This window comes from Gymnoscopelus braueri (genome assembly GCF_963280865.1).
Source record: "Gymnoscopelus braueri genome assembly, chromosome: 15".
NCBI classification, from domain to species: Eukaryota; Metazoa; Chordata; class Actinopteri; order Myctophiformes; family Myctophidae; genus Gymnoscopelus; species Gymnoscopelus braueri.
In genome coordinates, this window is record NC_137620.1 from 43,115,370 (window position 1) to 43,132,630 (window position 17,261).

The window sequence follows — 17,261 nt, forward strand, 5'->3', positions numbered from 1 at the left end:
CACACACACACACACACACACACACACACACACACACACACACACACACACACACACACACACACAGTGGTGGAAAGTAACTAAGTACATTTACTCAAGTACTGTCCTTAAGTACAATTTTGAGGTATATTTACTTTACTGGAGTATTTGCAAACATCTCAGAGGCCAATATTGTACTTTTACTCCACTACATTTATTAGAAAACTTTAGTTACTAGTTACTTTGTAGATTTTGATTATTAATACAAAACATACATTAACCACTTTAGCCCTATATACATTTCCAGATCTACAAGCTCACAATGCGTCGCATGGCGACGCATTGTGAGCTTGTAGATCTGCTATTTTCAAAGGATTTGTATACATTTGGAAACGTTTGAAATGGTACATTCGGCATAAAGAGTACTTTCTACTTTTGGTACTAGAAGCACATTTTGATACCAATACTTTTGTACTTTTACTCAAAGTGTTTTATTTATTCCGTACTTTTACTTGTAACAGAGTATTTCTACATTGTAGTATTGATACTTTTACTTAAGTAGAAATGTGAGTACTTTTTCCACCACTGACACACACACACACACACACACACAAGTAGTGGCAGGGCCTACCTATGCTTTAATGTCTGGGGTTCTAATTGAAAAGGTCTACATCATGGGGTCTTCAACAGGGGTTCGGGACCCCTAGGTGGTCCTGCAGTTACTACAGGGGGGCTGCCAAATAGTTGTGATATAGGATCCTTTTTATTTTTTACATTAACCACCTAGCATCCCTATTCTGAGGGGAACATTAGCCAAAAAAATAGCGGATCTACAAGCTCACAACGCACCACACTGACACGTTGCGAGCCAGCGGGTCAAGTTTGCAAAGTACTGATCGAGGGTTTGAGTGGTTAAACGTCTGACAAGAATACACACTAACATGAACCCAACATATTAATAGAAAGGATCGTGGGTAAACAAATGTCTTTAATTTACACAACCTTGATGGTAGTGCTGTCAGTGCAGTGGTGGAAAAAGTGCTCAAATGTATTACTTAAGTAAAAGTATCAATACTGCAATGTAGAAGTACTCTGTTACAAGTAAAAGTCCGGAATTCAAAATTTACTTGAGTAAAAGTACAAAAGTATTGGTATCAAAATGTACTTTAAGTACCAAAAGTAAAAGTACAAAATATTTGAAAATAGCAGATCTACAAGCTCACAACGCGTCGCGATGCGACGCGTTGTGAGCTTGTAGATCGGCTATTTTCAAATAGCCTAGGTATAAAATAGGGTTAAAGTGGTTAATGTATGTTTTATAATATCATAATTTATATCTGAAAAGTAACTAGTAACTAAAGTTTTCAAATAAATGTAGTGGAGTAAAAGTACAATATTTGCCTCTGAGATGTAGTGGAGTAGAAGTAAAAGTATTGGAAATTGGAGTAGAAGTAAAAGTATTGGAAATTGGAAATACTCAAGTAAAGTACAAATACCTCAAAATTGTACTTAAGTACAGTACTTAAGTAAATGTACTTAGTTACTTTCCACCACTGTGTCAGTGTCAAACAAGTCTATGAAGCTGAGAAAAACAAATCACCAAGGTGCTCAATGAAGATAAAACATAAATAAAACACTAGACGTGCTGATGGTGATGGTGCTTCAACAGGAACCATGACTGAAAAAAAGGAGAAAAGTTCAGAGCACTTATTTAAGTCCTCAGATATTTTTTCCTTTTAAAATTCTATGAAGCTATCTATGAAATCTATGAAAAAAATGTGTTTATTTTGCAACTTCATTGCAGCATGAAACGTGGAAGACCCCAGAGTTAAGTGGAGCTGTTTACTTGGCAGTTTGGGTTCACAAGGACAGCCATCAACAACCTCCACACGACGCTCCTTGATTATAACGAGTCTCCGCGTCAAACGAGACGTCGCTCACCTTCCTCTAATTAACTGCCGTCTCTATTGACTTAATTGTTGGTGACAAGACACTCCCCGAGCCGCAGACTGGGGCTGTGACAGGTTCAATGACACGCTGATGAGTAATTAATGCCTTTCCTAATTGGAGCGGACGCTTCTGCATTGTGTATGGATGGGGGAGCGTTATGCTAAATGTGCGCCGGTGACTTATCAGTAATTGAAAAGGCTGGCGGTCCCCGTGTGCCATATCGCTTGTACAACCAGAAAGACTTGCAAGTGAGGGTGGAAACAGTTAATCGAACTAATCGATTTAATTGAATTAGCGTATAAAAAATAACCGCTAATCGATAATTGTATTAAATAATTGATTATTCATCTATCCCTATTTTGGACACGTCATTTCAGGCTAAACCTTTTATGAAAGCGATTTTTTAAATTAAATTAGCGGATCGACAAGCTCACAATGGGTCGCATCGCGATGTGGTGTAATACTTTAAAGGTTTCATGACATTCAGTTTTAACACACATTAAAAATATTTGTCATGGTCCTTCAAACGTGTATAAAAGGTTTTAACAAAAAATTCCACTCCAGTGATCCATTGCAGGTGTTTTTCTCTCACATTTCTAAAGCCTTTTCAACTGCAATGAAAAAATAAATCTTTGCCTGCGGGTGTCGCTGCTGAGGGATTTTGCCTGTCAAAGGAAAGGATAGGGGAGGGGCGAGGAGGAGAGTGGGCGGGATTAATGGCCAATGACTTCACACTCCAAGGGCCAAGCACAGATTACTTTTCAGCCTAATTATTCAGAAAACCCCAGACCGCAGAAAATCCACTGAATGTTCAAAGTTCAGTTTTTTGGGGTGTAATTGAGGTCATAAAACCCCCCAAAAAACATTTTAAAAAAAAATGTGAAAATGAATGTCATAGAACCTTTAAAAAACAACATGGGTACTCTAAGGAATTAATTGATGGTCATAATTAGGAGCGAAGTAATCTTCCACCTTGGAAGTATGCCCTGGAACACCGCTGTGCTCGCTTTTACTTTCACTTTATAAATATTATGATGATAAACCTTGCGGAACAGTAAAGATGTGACCTTAGTCGAGGTGCAGTAGGATTTCCAAGCACAGCCGCACATGGCTGGGTGAAGACGAGAGGGAAACACAGTTAGTTGAATTGACTCGAAGGGGATTTAGGCACCAAGCTGTTTTCCACCCTTTATAAATCTTCACAGTTGTCAGGCAAATGCCTCAAATATGAATAACAAAGAGTTGCGTGTTTTGCATTGCATACGTTTCAGATAGTTTAAGACTATGACTTTGGGGCTTTTTAGAAGAGTATTCAATTTGTTCTACATATTGTCCTCACTTGACCCAGAACTTGTTTGTTAGATTGTAAAAAGAAAATGGCTGAAAGTCATGGAAAGACGGACGCAGACAGTCTATTAGTGCTGCAACTATCGATTAGCGATTATTCCATCTATTACGATAGATTTCGATTTATCGGATAATCGAGATTTGTTTTAAATCTTATATTTCGATTAACCACTTAACCCCTATTTCATACTTCGTCTCACAACGGTGTCAAGCCAGACAAAAATAGCCGATCTATAAGTTCACAGCGCGTCTCGATGACACACGTTGTCAGCTTGTAGATCGGCTATTTTCACTATTTTGAAAGTTTTTTGTGTTTTTTTTGCATATAACGACATGCCAAAAATGTTCTATGGATTAGTAATAGATTATTTTACTAAATTATTGATGAGTGATTATTGTAATTATCATTACAGCCTCGAAGACACGATGCCAGCACTACTGGACCACAATGATTCCGAAAACAAAAGTTAAATGAGCTCGGGGGGCTATCTGCTATCTTTGAATTGTCAAATTATAAAAGACGGTTTAAAGAGGCACTTTGTTTTGTTTTTATGAATAAAATGTTTTGTCTGTATGGTAGAGTATGTTAATACAATATAACTTATACAATTGGGGTGGTTGTATTTTGTCTCCCTGCTCTTCTATAGAGCACCAAAGTCCTGACGTCACTGCCAGTAGAGGGCGCTTTCCGCAGGTTCGTGGCTTTACTTTTTGTATTGATATCCTCATTGGGGAATCTCAGATCGCTTCATATAAGAACTACATAACACCACCCTGGCGTTTTTACTCATATGGATATGAAGCATCGACTGAAGGTGTAAATGTACACATTTACCCAACACAATATAAACACTAGAAACGAGTCAAACAACCCAAAGACTACATTTCCCATGAACGCGGCTGCTGTGGGGACAGTGATTTCAGACCCGGAAGTAGTAGTTCTTAAGACTTTTAAGGCTGAATTAATTCCATTTTCGCCAGAAACAGGCTGTATCAACTATGAATGAATATCATAAAGGATGCAGAGCCACCCCCCTGACAAAAACACCAGGGTGGTGTGTTTATGTTTGGAACACAGTTCTTATATGACGTGATCTAAGATTCCCAAATGGGGATTTCAACACAAATAATAAAGCCACGAACCCGTGAAACAGCGCCCTCTAGTGGCAGTCTAGTGGCAGTGACGTCAGACTTCGGTGCTCTACAGAGACAATTAGATCGTGTCAAAGGTCACGTCTCACCTATAGACACAGGAAGCAGGTAGGCTCTATTAGCTCAATGTTAAAAGTTCAGCACTTACGCAGGAAACCGGGTTCAAATCCGGGTTAGATGAGGAAAGTTACATAGTGCAGCTTTAATTGGTTCTGTATGTTTTGTATTAATAAACTAAATCTGAAAAGTTACCAGTAACTAAATCTGTCAAATAATTGCAGTGGAGCAAAAAGTACAATATTTTTGTCTCAGCGACGCAGTGGAGTAAAACTATAAACTATTGATGAAAGGGAAAAAAACTCAGCTGTACTTGTAAGTACAGTACTTGAGCAGTGGTGGAAAGTAACTACTGTAAGTACATTTACCTAAGTACTGTACATTCAGTAAAATGTTTAGGTATTTGTACTTTTTTGGGAGTATTTCCAATTTTCAATACTTTTACTTCTACTCCACTACATCCCAGAGGAAAATATTGTATTTTTACTCCACTACAATTATTTGAAGTTGAGTTACTTTATTTGAGTTACTAGTTACTTTTTTGTTTTTGATTATTATTAAAAAACACACATTAACCACTTCAGCCCTATATACATTTCTGACATTTGAAAATAGCCGATCTACAAGCTCAGAATGCGTCGCGATGCGACGAATTGTGAGCTAGTAGATCTGCTATTTTCAAAAGATTTTTATACATTTGAAAACTTGTGAAAAAGGACATTCTGCACAATGAGTACTTTCTACATGTGTACTTTAAGTATATTTTGATACCAACACTTTTGTACTTTTACTCAAGTCAATGTTTAATTCCAGACTTTTTCTTGCAACAGAGTATTTCTACATTGCAGTGTTGATACGTCTGCTTAAGTAAAAACATTTTAGTACTTTTTCCACCACTGTACTTGAGTATTATACTGTTACTTTCCATCACTGGACGTGGGTGGACCCCACGGGCATTGTGAGATACTGACCACTCTCTCTCCTAACACAGACTCAAAGGACGTATAACTTCTCTCAGGTAACAAGACGGCCGACAGGGCTCGGCCATAACAAGACTGACTCTAGTGGCAAAGAGCCAAGATAACAAGGCTCCTGGAGAGACAGCTGAGGAAGGAGTCTGGGAAACTGGAGAAGACCCCCCCTCCCCCCACCGCCTCTCATTACACCACCTTCCTCCCTTCATCCCGCTCCAAATGACACCTCCAGTCCCCCCCCACACACACACACAGTCCCCCCTCCACACACACACACACACACACACACACACACACACACACACACACACACACACACACACACACACACACACACACACACACACACACACACACACACACACACACACACACACACACACACACACACACACACACACACACACACACACACACACACACACACACACACACACACACACACACGTTCCGCGTGGTTTATGAGGACACTGTGTTTTTTCCTACATTATGCGGACACCACTTTCCACTGACTCTACAGTGTAGTGGGGGGTACCAAAAAATCCAGTTTGAGCCACACAACACGAATCTCACTTCAGATTTTCAATAATCACAACAGAACTGAAAATACAAAATCCTACATTATGAGGACACTGTTAATGAGATCCATAAGCTCCGCCCATGACTCAAACATGTATTATTGGGACTGATGCTGTTTGTAAGGACAGTACACACAAAACAACCACAATCACTATAGTGAAAGTGTTGATGTTTTTATAAAGCTGCCAGCTCTAGATTAATTCAGCAAATGTATAGTTAGCAATTGCTTTTCACTTATATGTGGGTTGTCGACATTACCTCAATGTCCTACTTCAAGGAATGGATGTTGCAATTGAACATTCACAACAATACTTGCCTCATGGATGTTGTCAGCATGTCTATGGTTACTGTATATCTGGCAATTGAAATCAGAGGAACTATTACCTGTACAACCAGAAATGTCATATATGCTGACGTGCCCTTGTGGTCTTTCCTGTGTTGGCCAAACAAGTAGAGCCCTCAAACACAAATAAGTGAATACAAATCCAACATCACCACCAAAAAACCAAAAAACCCAGTAGCCCTACGCTTCAACAAAATGGGACATACCGTCGCATCACTTAGATACGTAGGAATAGAAAGGGTACAGCTGCCATGCATAGGTGGAGATATCCATAACCTTCTCCACAGAAGGGTGGCCTATTGGATCTACATCTACCGCACACTGCAGCCCGATGGGCTCAATGAGGACTATACCTATCAGCGTTTCTGTAAACCCTCTGAAACACAAGGTATTTTTATGTCTGGAGGACTGCAATAGCTGGACTATTGTCTTTGTCTTTACTGATTTTTAACCAGACTGTCACATGGATTAAATGAATATTATGGTTCTATTATATATTCACTATGGATTGTTGCCCCTTTGTCCTTAAATGTGCCTCTAAGGTACCGTGATTATAGTTCTTCCTCACCTTTATTACTGAATGTAGTCTTTGTGCCCCTAGAGCAGATTGCTAAGCCTCAAAGTAAAACGTTTAAATAAAACATTTATTTAAAAATGAAAACTATGTCTAGCTAACATGTGTTTATACTTGTATGTCATGTGATGGGATTTCCACAAGTAATTATTTATTCATTCACAGATGTCGTTAAAAGTAATCTACTCCTGCCCTATAGTCACGTGTTGTGACCCATCACCATATAAGGGAGGTGGGTCAATAATGTTGTCAGCTGATGAAGGCTAACTGTGGCCGGAACGTTGTGTACCCTGTAATGTTTGTTTTAAATGAACAAAGCTGTTGTGCAGACTAGTCGTATATTGGCCCTGATTGCTTGTATTTTATGAACATTATATGTTAAAAGTAACCTTGCTAAAAGTTAAGAATAATGTGTTGATTCAGACCCAGCCTAGTGTCTGCATAGAAAATCAGGGACACTCTGCTGGGTGTGAATGGCAATTTACATCTCTATTGTTAACTTGAAGACCGTTTGGTCAGAGAATGGCCTCTTCCTGGACACACCTCGACAGATAGAGACATTGATCAAAGGACATGAAAGGAGTTGATCTGGTCACCTTTCAGGGTGACCCCCACCCACAGGAACTTATTTTAATGTGAGCGACAGTGTTTAAAAGGTGAACTGTAAATGTGACTTGTGAGTTAGTGCTGTCTCCCCACACCGTGAGGGAGGGCTCCCTGTTATGATGCTGTTGATGCTGAATAAATGAATGATTCTGAACCTGGACTCTGGACGTCTCCTCGACTTTCTTTTAATTTACTTCATTTACCACAGACTTTAATTCTGTATATCTGTTCCCATCAAACAATAGGTCCAACCTTTTGAGTCAGGGACAATTATCTTCCTGACTCCTAATGACATATCAGCGAGACAAAAATAATGAACATTACAGGTAGCCACCGCCATCATTAAGGACCCCCACCATCTGACTCACAACTCCAAGGACCCTCATCTCACAGCCTGGTTATTCTCCTGCCATTAGGGAATACAGTAGGTATAGGAACTTGGCTGTAGAATCAACAGGATGAGACAACTTTCTTCCACAAGCTATGAAGACTAAACAGACTGACCCCCCTCCCAACAGTCACTTCCCCAGCCCCCCCTTTCTCTAACAAGGGGAACAGCCTGTGTTACATACTGTTTAAATAAACTCAAATCTGCTGCAAATTAACTGTCGTATGAGTGGGCACTTAAATGGACAGTTTTAAGTGCACTGCAATTAAGCAGATGACATTGTTTTCATCCAGCGGGTAATGCACAGGAAGAAAAAAAAGTGAATCTTTAAATAGCAGATCTACAAGCTCACAACTTTTGAATGTACTGTATGATGAAGTATAGGTGGGTTAAGTCTATTATTCATCCAAAAATATGATAATGATAATATAATAAATAAAATAAAAAATCCAATTAAAATCACCAACCTCCTACATACTGGTCGAGGACCACTAGTGGTCCACGGACAGACGCACAGTCAGACAGACAGACACACAGACAGACAGACAGACAGACAGACATGAGACACACAGACAGACAGACATGACACAGACAGACAGACAGGCAGACAGGCAGACAGACAGACATGACACAGACAGAAAGACAGACAGACGCGACAGACAGACATGACACAGACACAGACACAGACACAGACAGACAGACATGACACAAACAGACAGACAGACAGACAGACATGACACAGACAGACAGACAGACAGACAGACAGACAGACATTACACAGACAGACAGACAGACAGACATTACACAGACAGACAGACAGGCACACAGATGCGACAGACAGAGAGACAGACAGACAGACAGATAGCCATGACAGACAGAAAGCCATGAAACAGACAGACAGACAGACATGACAAAGGCAGGCAGAAAAGGCAGACAGACATGACACAGGCAGACAGGCAGACACACAGACAGACAGACAGACAGGCAGGCAGGCAGGCAGGCAGACAGACAGATGCGACAGACAGACATGACACAGACAGACAGACATACATGACACAGACAGACAGACAGTCAGACAGATGCGACAGACAGACAGAGAGACAGACAGACAGATATTTATGACACAGACAGACAGACAGACGGACAGACTGACAGACAGACATGGCAGACAGACAGACAGATATGACACAGACAGACAGACAGACAGACAGACAGGACACAGACAGACAGACAGACAGACAGTCAGACAGGCAGACAGGCAGACAGATGACAGACAGACAGACAGACAGACAGACAGACAGACGCGACAGACAGACATGACACAGACTGACTGACAGACTGACAGACAGACATGGCAGACAGACAGACAGATATGACACAGACAGACAGACAGACACACAGACAGACAGACATGCCACAGACAGACAGACAGACAGACATGACACAGACAGACAGACAGACAGACAGATGCGACAGACAGACAGACAGAGAGACAGACAGATGCGACAGACAGACATGACACAGACAGACAGACAGACATACATGACACAGACAGACAGACAGACAGTCAGACAGACATTTATGACACAGACAGACAGACGCGACAGACAGACAGACATGACACAGACTGACAGACAGACATGGCAGACAGACAGACAGATATGACACAGACAGACAGACAGACAGACAGACAGACAAGACACAGGCAGGCAGAAAAGGCAGACAGACATGACACAAGCAGACAGGCAGACACACAGACAGACAGACAGACAGGCAGACAGATATGACACAGACAGACAGACAGACAGACAGACAGACATGACACAGACAGACAGACAGACAGACAGCCAAGACACAGACACACAGACAGACAGACAGACATGACACAGGCAGGCAGAAAAGGCAGACAGACATGACACAAGCAGACAGGCAGACAGACAGACAAACAGACAGACAGAGAGACAGACAGATGCGACAGACAGACATGACACAGACAGACAGACAGACAGACAGACAGACAGACAGACAGACAGACAGACATACAGACAGATATGACACAGACAGACAGACAGACAGACAGACAGGCACACAGAGACAGACAGATGCGACAGACAGACAGACAGAGAGACATACAGACAGCCATGACATAGACAGACAGAAAGACGCGACAGACAGACAGACAGACATGACACAGACAGACAGACATGACAAAGACAGACAGACAGACAGACAGACATGACACAGACAGACGCGACAGACAGACAGACAGACATTTATGACACAGACAGACAGACGCGACAGACAGACAGACAGACAGACAGACAGACAGACAGACAGACATGACACAGACTGACTGACAGACTGAGAGACAGACAGATGCGACAGACAGACATGACACAGACAGACAGACAGACAGACAGACAGACAGACAGACATGACACAGACAGACAGACAGACATACAGACAGATATGACACAGACAGACAGACAGACAGACAGGCACACAGAGACAGACAGATGCGACAGACAGACAGACAGAGAGACATACAGACAGCCATGACATAGACAGACAGAAAGACGCGACAGACAGACAGACAGACATGACACAGACAGACAGACAGACATGACAAAGACAGACAGACAGACAGACAGACATGACACAGACAGACAGACAGACAGACATTTATGACACAGACAGACAGACGCGACAGACAGACAGACAGACAGACAGACAGACAGACAGACAGACAGACATGACACAGACTGACTGACAGACTGACAGACAGACATGGCAGACAGACAGACAGATGAGACACAGACAGACAGACAGACAGACAGACAGACAGACAAGACAAAACACAGACACACAGACAGACAGACAGACAGACATGACACAGGCAGGCAGAAAAGGCAGACAGACATGACACAAGCAGACAGGCAGACACACAGACAGACAGACAGAGAGACAGACAGACAGATATGACACAGACAGACAGACAGTCAGACAGGCAGACAGATGCGACAGACAGACAGACAGACAGACATGACACAGACTGACTGACAGACTGACAGACATGGCAGACAGACAGACAGATATGACACAGACAGACAGACAGTCAGACAGGCAGACAGATGCGACAGACAGACAGACAGACAGACAGACATGACACAGACTGACTGACAGACTGACAGACATGGCAGACAGACAGACAGACAGACATGACACAGACAGACAGACAGACAGACAGACAGACAGGCAGACAGACAGATGCGACACAGACATGACACAGACAGACATGACACAGACAGACAGACAGACATACAGACAGATATGACACAGACAGACAGACAGACAGACAGACAGACAGACAGACAGACAGGCACACAGAGACAGACAGATGCGACAGACAGACAGACAGAGAGACATACAGACAGCCATGACATAGACAGACAGAAAGACGCGACAGACGCGACAGACAGACAGACATGACACAGACATGACACAGACAGACAGACAGACATGACAAAGACAGACAGACAGACAGACAGACATGACACAGACAGACGCGACAGACAGACAGACAGACAACAGACAACTGCAGGCTGTGTCTGTCAACCCACATGCAGCTTCTATCTAAAAGTTCTATGGGTCATGGAATTTTAGGTCAAATTTTTTTTTTTTACATTTTATTCGTGTTTTTCGAATTTACTGCAAAAAAAATTCACTGCAGGAGGCATAAACATCAGCAAGGCTGCTTTCTGGGTCCAGATTTATGCAAGTAGACTAAGCAGTCACACCTTGCCTGAGTCAAACAGATTGGACTCATCAAGGCAAATGCAGATTGGACTCATTAAGGCAAATGTAACCAAATGGACCCTACGGGTTCATTTGGTTACATTTGTGCACTCAAAGGTTATGGGGGGGTTCTTGAAAATAAAAGTTAGAGAACCACTGTCAAAATCAAACAATAATAAATGTCAAAGTAAGAACATTACAATGTCATGTAAAAAAAAAACATTGCCACGGACAAGGCCAAGTCTTGCCACAGATACATTTGTCCATATATGGACACATTGATGACCCATAGCCTGAATTACATTGTTACTTTATACCACCTTACATTTATGTCATAGTATGGTACATAAATATGTTAACCCCCCCCCAAGATACAGTCACAAAGTTATTTCTGTTTCCATTAGGACAGATTGAAAATAACTTAATGCTTTATGCTTGACATTTAACCATTTGAACCCCAACATCCCTATTATGGGGGAAGAAAAAAATAGCCGATCTACAAGCTCACATTCCAACGTGAGGCATTGTGAGCTTTATGATCTGCCATTGTTGGCTAAATAATTTGGTGTGGATATAAAAAAAACTCTGCAGTCTGGTGCACCCTTAACTCAGAGAGATCACAGCAGAACCATTGAAAAACTTGATTGAATCTGTTAAAAAATACCACGTGTTTCTTCACATACAAGCATTATTCCATAAAATGTTTGCATCAGCCTGGCTTGTCATGAAAACAATGAGCAACACCTTCCACTCATTAGCCTACAACGAATGCAAGCATACATGCATGTGGAATGCAATGCACAGACTCTCAAAGTATAAATTGCATTTTAATGACAGGCAAGCGTCTGATTGTAATACAAATATAATTACTTTGGATGTTGTACGCTTCTTTGTTCCACTGACTTAAACTTCTGTGTCCTCACTCCCCACTGCTTGCTACCTGCTGACACTCTGTGAGAGTGTGAGTGAGAAGGGGACTGGGACGCAGGTGATTTTGATGAGTGGCTGATTGCAAGGCAAAATGGTGTCTTAAAGACACAGGGCATGTTTAAAAGTTGAACCGAAAATGAAGTCATTGTGTATTTTCCTTAATTCCACTAGAAATGGACCACCAGGATGAAAAAATACTTTAAAAATATTTATATCACTGTAAATTAGCAAATGTTACTTTGTGAATAATGAGTTCAATTTGTGGTATATATTGTGGTAAGAGGAGTGCTAGTATTATCTGTTTTCATATATGTTCTTGCATGGACAGTTTGATTTCCTAATAATTTGTTTGAAACAAAATATATTTAGTTTTTCTGCTAAAGAGCTGTAAATGGGGTGACCTCTGTTACTGAACAAACACTGTAGCAGCAGTGATTGCAATAAGATTGTAGAGCGATTTCACAGTTAATTTGGGAAAACATATCACTTACTGTACATCACCTTAAATTGAAATCATATTAATAGACATCCTCCAATTTACTCACAATAATATTTACTCTAATATGGAGTTAGAATTATTTTATTTGCACTATTGTTGACAATATAATGGTGTTTGTTCTTTTTTTACTTATTTTTTGCTTAGGGGCATGATCGAGTGCTACCACAGTACCACTTAAAAATTAGAACATATAACCCTGTTACCTTTCTGATAAGAGAATAAAAGGCTAGAAAATAGAATTAGCAAATATAGAGTAAGCTAAACCTGTTACTGCCATCCTCCCAAAAGTATTGAACCACTTATGCATTAAACCTACAGCTTTTATCACATACCATTACAAATCCATAGGCATTAATATGGAGTTGGTTTACACTTTGGTTCCAGAACATTGGCATTTACCTTGAGAACAGCTCTCTTCTGTGTCTGTATTAACATTCAGGGTGTTGAATCCTGAAAAGGTGTAGGCCTTTAGGGTGGCAAAAAAACAGCTCCATAGGCCACCTCTGTTTGGCACTTGTTTAGCAACCATCTGGTCTATTGTATCTATACCTAGGTCTTGGTCATATAATGTCATCACACCCTTCTGTTTGCCCCATTGTGTCATTGTGCATCATACTCAGAAGAACAGCAGCTTATTTCATGTACCTGAATCATGACACTACATACATTAGATCTGTGAGTCAGAAAAATGTATATGCAAGAGTTACAGTTGATAAGAATCAAAGTGTCTGTGAATTCCCACATCCATTATATAAATCTAGGATAGTGACACCAAAATTAAAATGTCTTAACCACTTATGTTGTTGAGCGGAGTCCCTCGAGAGTCAGGGCTCTATACTAGTGACTTGAAAATAGCCAATCTGTGATGCGTGTTTTCTGCGAAGGTTTTCCCCAGAATACGGATACTGAGATGTAAGTGGTTAAAATCAACTTTAAAATTCTAATAGCAAAAACAAGTTGCCTGACAAATACTTGGAATATGAAATGATAACTTTTCATTGCAAAGATACTTCAATAAATTCAACACTTGATATTTACAACCTCAAAACGCATTGTGCTGTGATGCATTGTAACCTTTAGACAGAAGAAACACATTGAGAACCTACAGTAGGCCATATCATTTTGGCATTGTGCTTAATAATGTAAGGCTTGAATGCAGCTGCTCGGCCATTGAAACCCATGCCATGAAGCTCCTGGTGTGCCGTTTTTGTGATTATGTTAATGCCGGAAAAGAGGTGGTTTGGAACTCTGTAGTTATTGTTACCGAGTGTCTGTGTCTTTGATGCACTATGTGCCTCAGCACTTGGCACCCCAGCTCTGAGACTTTACCTGGTCTGCTCACCGTTCTGAAGTTCCTAACTTCCCCACTTTGTGTGTTATACCTTTTAGCTTATAGTTTTCAAGGCTGTCCTGCTTTTCATATATCTGCTGATAAAGTATTCAATTCGGGCAGGTTGAAAAGGAGAGAGAGAGAGAGAGAGAGAGAGAGAGAGAGAGAGAGAGAGAGTGTGTGTGTGTGTGTGTGTGTGTGTGTGTGTGTGTGTGCGCACGCGGTTTATGAGGACATTTCCCATGAATACTCACCACATTGTGAGGACCTTTGGGATTATGAGGACAGGGCCAGTGACCGGCTTCAAATGATATCAATGCATTGAATGGGAGATTATCACATTTTATCAGACCATTGAATGGGCGAGTAGGCGACGAGTAGGCGATATACGGACCTACCCGCGATTTGTCAGATCATTCATTGGGCGTAATCAGGAGCTACTGACCTACTTGGAGGCGGAGCAGTCCCCACAACAAGATTTACGATTCTGTGCCTATCGGTACATAACTCCAACGGCGCTGAGTAGGCTCAGGCGAACGTCACACAGTTCAGGACGGCAACTCGTCGCTTTAGCTCCCTCGGTGGTCCTTCACAGGGTTCCAGTTTGCCTGAGACTGCGCGCCTCCGTCATGGTCCGAAACCAAAACCAAAACCGAAACTGAACTATTTAAGTCATCTCCGTTGGTAGGTCAGTATGTCTTGATAACACCCAATGAATGGTCTGATAAATCGCGGGTAGGTCAGTATGTCGCCTACTTCGCCCATGCAATGGTCTAATAAAAGGTGATAATGTCCCATTCAATGCATTGATAGCATCCGAATCAGGTGCACCAGTGTCCTCATAATTCATAAGACACTGTTTCTACTTCGCAATAATACCACTTACAGTTGATTGTGCAATATCTAGAAAGGAACACATGTCATGAACTGAGTTGTTGGAATGGTAGCATCATATTACAGTACCATGATCAAATTCAATGAATTCTCTTGAACAACCTATTTTTTCATGTTTATAAAGGGACTGCATTGCTACCCTTGTGTTTTACAGAAAACTCTCCCAGCATATTTTCTTCATACCACACTCTGAGCTGAGTTAAGAGCACACTCTTAACTCACAAATAAAAGCAAAATGAGTTGTGTTCAGCACTGCAGCTGAATGGGTCAAGTGGGTATCGGTACCTGTGTGTTATACTTTTTAGCTTATAGTTTTCAAGGCTGTCCTGCTTTTCATATGTGCTGATAAAGTATTCAATTCAGGCAGGTTGAAAAGGAGAGAGAGAGAGAGAGAGAGAGAGAGAGAGAGAGAGAGAGAGAGAGAGAGAGAGAGAGAGAGAGAGAGAGAGTGTGTGTGTGTGTGTGTGTGTGCGCACGCGGTTTATGAGGACATTTCCCATGAATACTCACCACATTGTGAGGACCTTTGGGATTATGAGGACAGGGCCAGTATCCTCATAATTCATAAGTCGATGAGACTTAAATAAACACCTTTGTCCATATAGTGTGACTGTTACTCGATAGAACTCTATAGCCCCCCCCAGGCAGGTTGAAAAGGAGAGAGAGAGAGAGAGAGAGAGAGAGAGAGAGAGAGAGAGAGAGAGAGAGAGAGAGAGAGAGAGAGAGAGAGAGAGTGTGTGTGTGTGTGTGTGTGTGTGTGTGTGTGTGTGTGTGTGTGTGTGCGCACGCGGTTTATGAGGACATTTCCCATGAATACTCACCACATTGTGAGGACCTTTGGGATTATGAGGACAGGGCCAGTGACCGGCTTCAAATGCTATCAATGCATTGAATGGGAGATTATCACGTTTTATCAGACCATTGAATGGGCGAGTAGGCGACGAGTAGGCGATATACGGACCTACCCGCGATTTGTCAGATCATTCATTGGGCGTAATCAGGAGCTACTGACCTACTTGGAGGCGGAGCAGTCCCCACAACAAGATTTACGATTCTGTGCCTATCGGTACATAACTCCAACGGCGCTGAGTAGGCTCAGGCGAACGTCACACAGTTCAGGACGGCAACTCGTCGCTTTAGCTCCCTCGGTGGTCCTTCACAGGGTTCCAGTTTGCCTGAGACTGCGCGCCTCCGTCATGGTCCGAAACCAAAACCAAAACCGAAACTGAACTATTTAAGTCATCTCCGTTGGTAGGTCAGTATGTCTTGATAACACCCAATGAATGGTCTGATAAATCGCGGGTAGGTCAGTATGTCGCCTACTTCGCCCATGCAATGGTCTAATAAAAGGTGATAATGTCCCATTCAATGCATTGATAGCATCCGAATCAGGTGCACCAGTGTCCTCATAATTCATAAGACACTGTTTCTACTTCGCAATAATACCACTTACAGTTGATTGTGCAATATCTAGAAAGGAACACATGTCATGAACTGAGTTGTTGGAATGGTAGCATCCTATTACAGTACCATGATCAAATTCAATGAATTCTCTTGAACAACCTATTTGTTCATGTTTATAAAGGGACTGCATTGCTACCCTTGTGTTTTACAGAAAACTCTCCCAGCATATTTTCTTCATACCACACTCTGAGCTGAGTTAAGAGCACACTCTTAACTCACAAATAAAAGCAAAATGAGTTGTGTTCAGCACTGCAGCTGAATGGGTCAAGTGGGTATCGGTACCTGTGTGTTATACTTTTTAGCTTATAGTTTTCAAGGCTGTCCTGCTTTTCATATGTGCTGATAAAGTATTCAATTCAGGCAGGTTGAAAAGGAGAGAGAGAGAGAGAGAGAGAGAGAG

At 41.6% G+C, this 17,261-nt stretch overlaps 1 long non-coding RNA gene across 1 annotated transcript in view; it reads left to right on the forward strand.

The window, feature by feature from the left end:
- LOC308102339 overlaps nucleotides 1-15,331 on the forward strand; it is a 99,508-nt gene extending 84,177 nt beyond the window's left edge. Inside the window, exons 2-3 of the long non-coding RNA XR_013934644.1 lie at nucleotides 14,882-15,066; nucleotides 15,107-15,331. This is a non-coding gene — a long non-coding RNA (uncharacterized lncRNA). The remainder of the gene's footprint in view (nucleotides 1-14,881; nucleotides 15,067-15,106) is intronic.
- The last annotated feature ends 1,930 nt before the right edge of the window (nucleotides 15,332-17,261 follow it).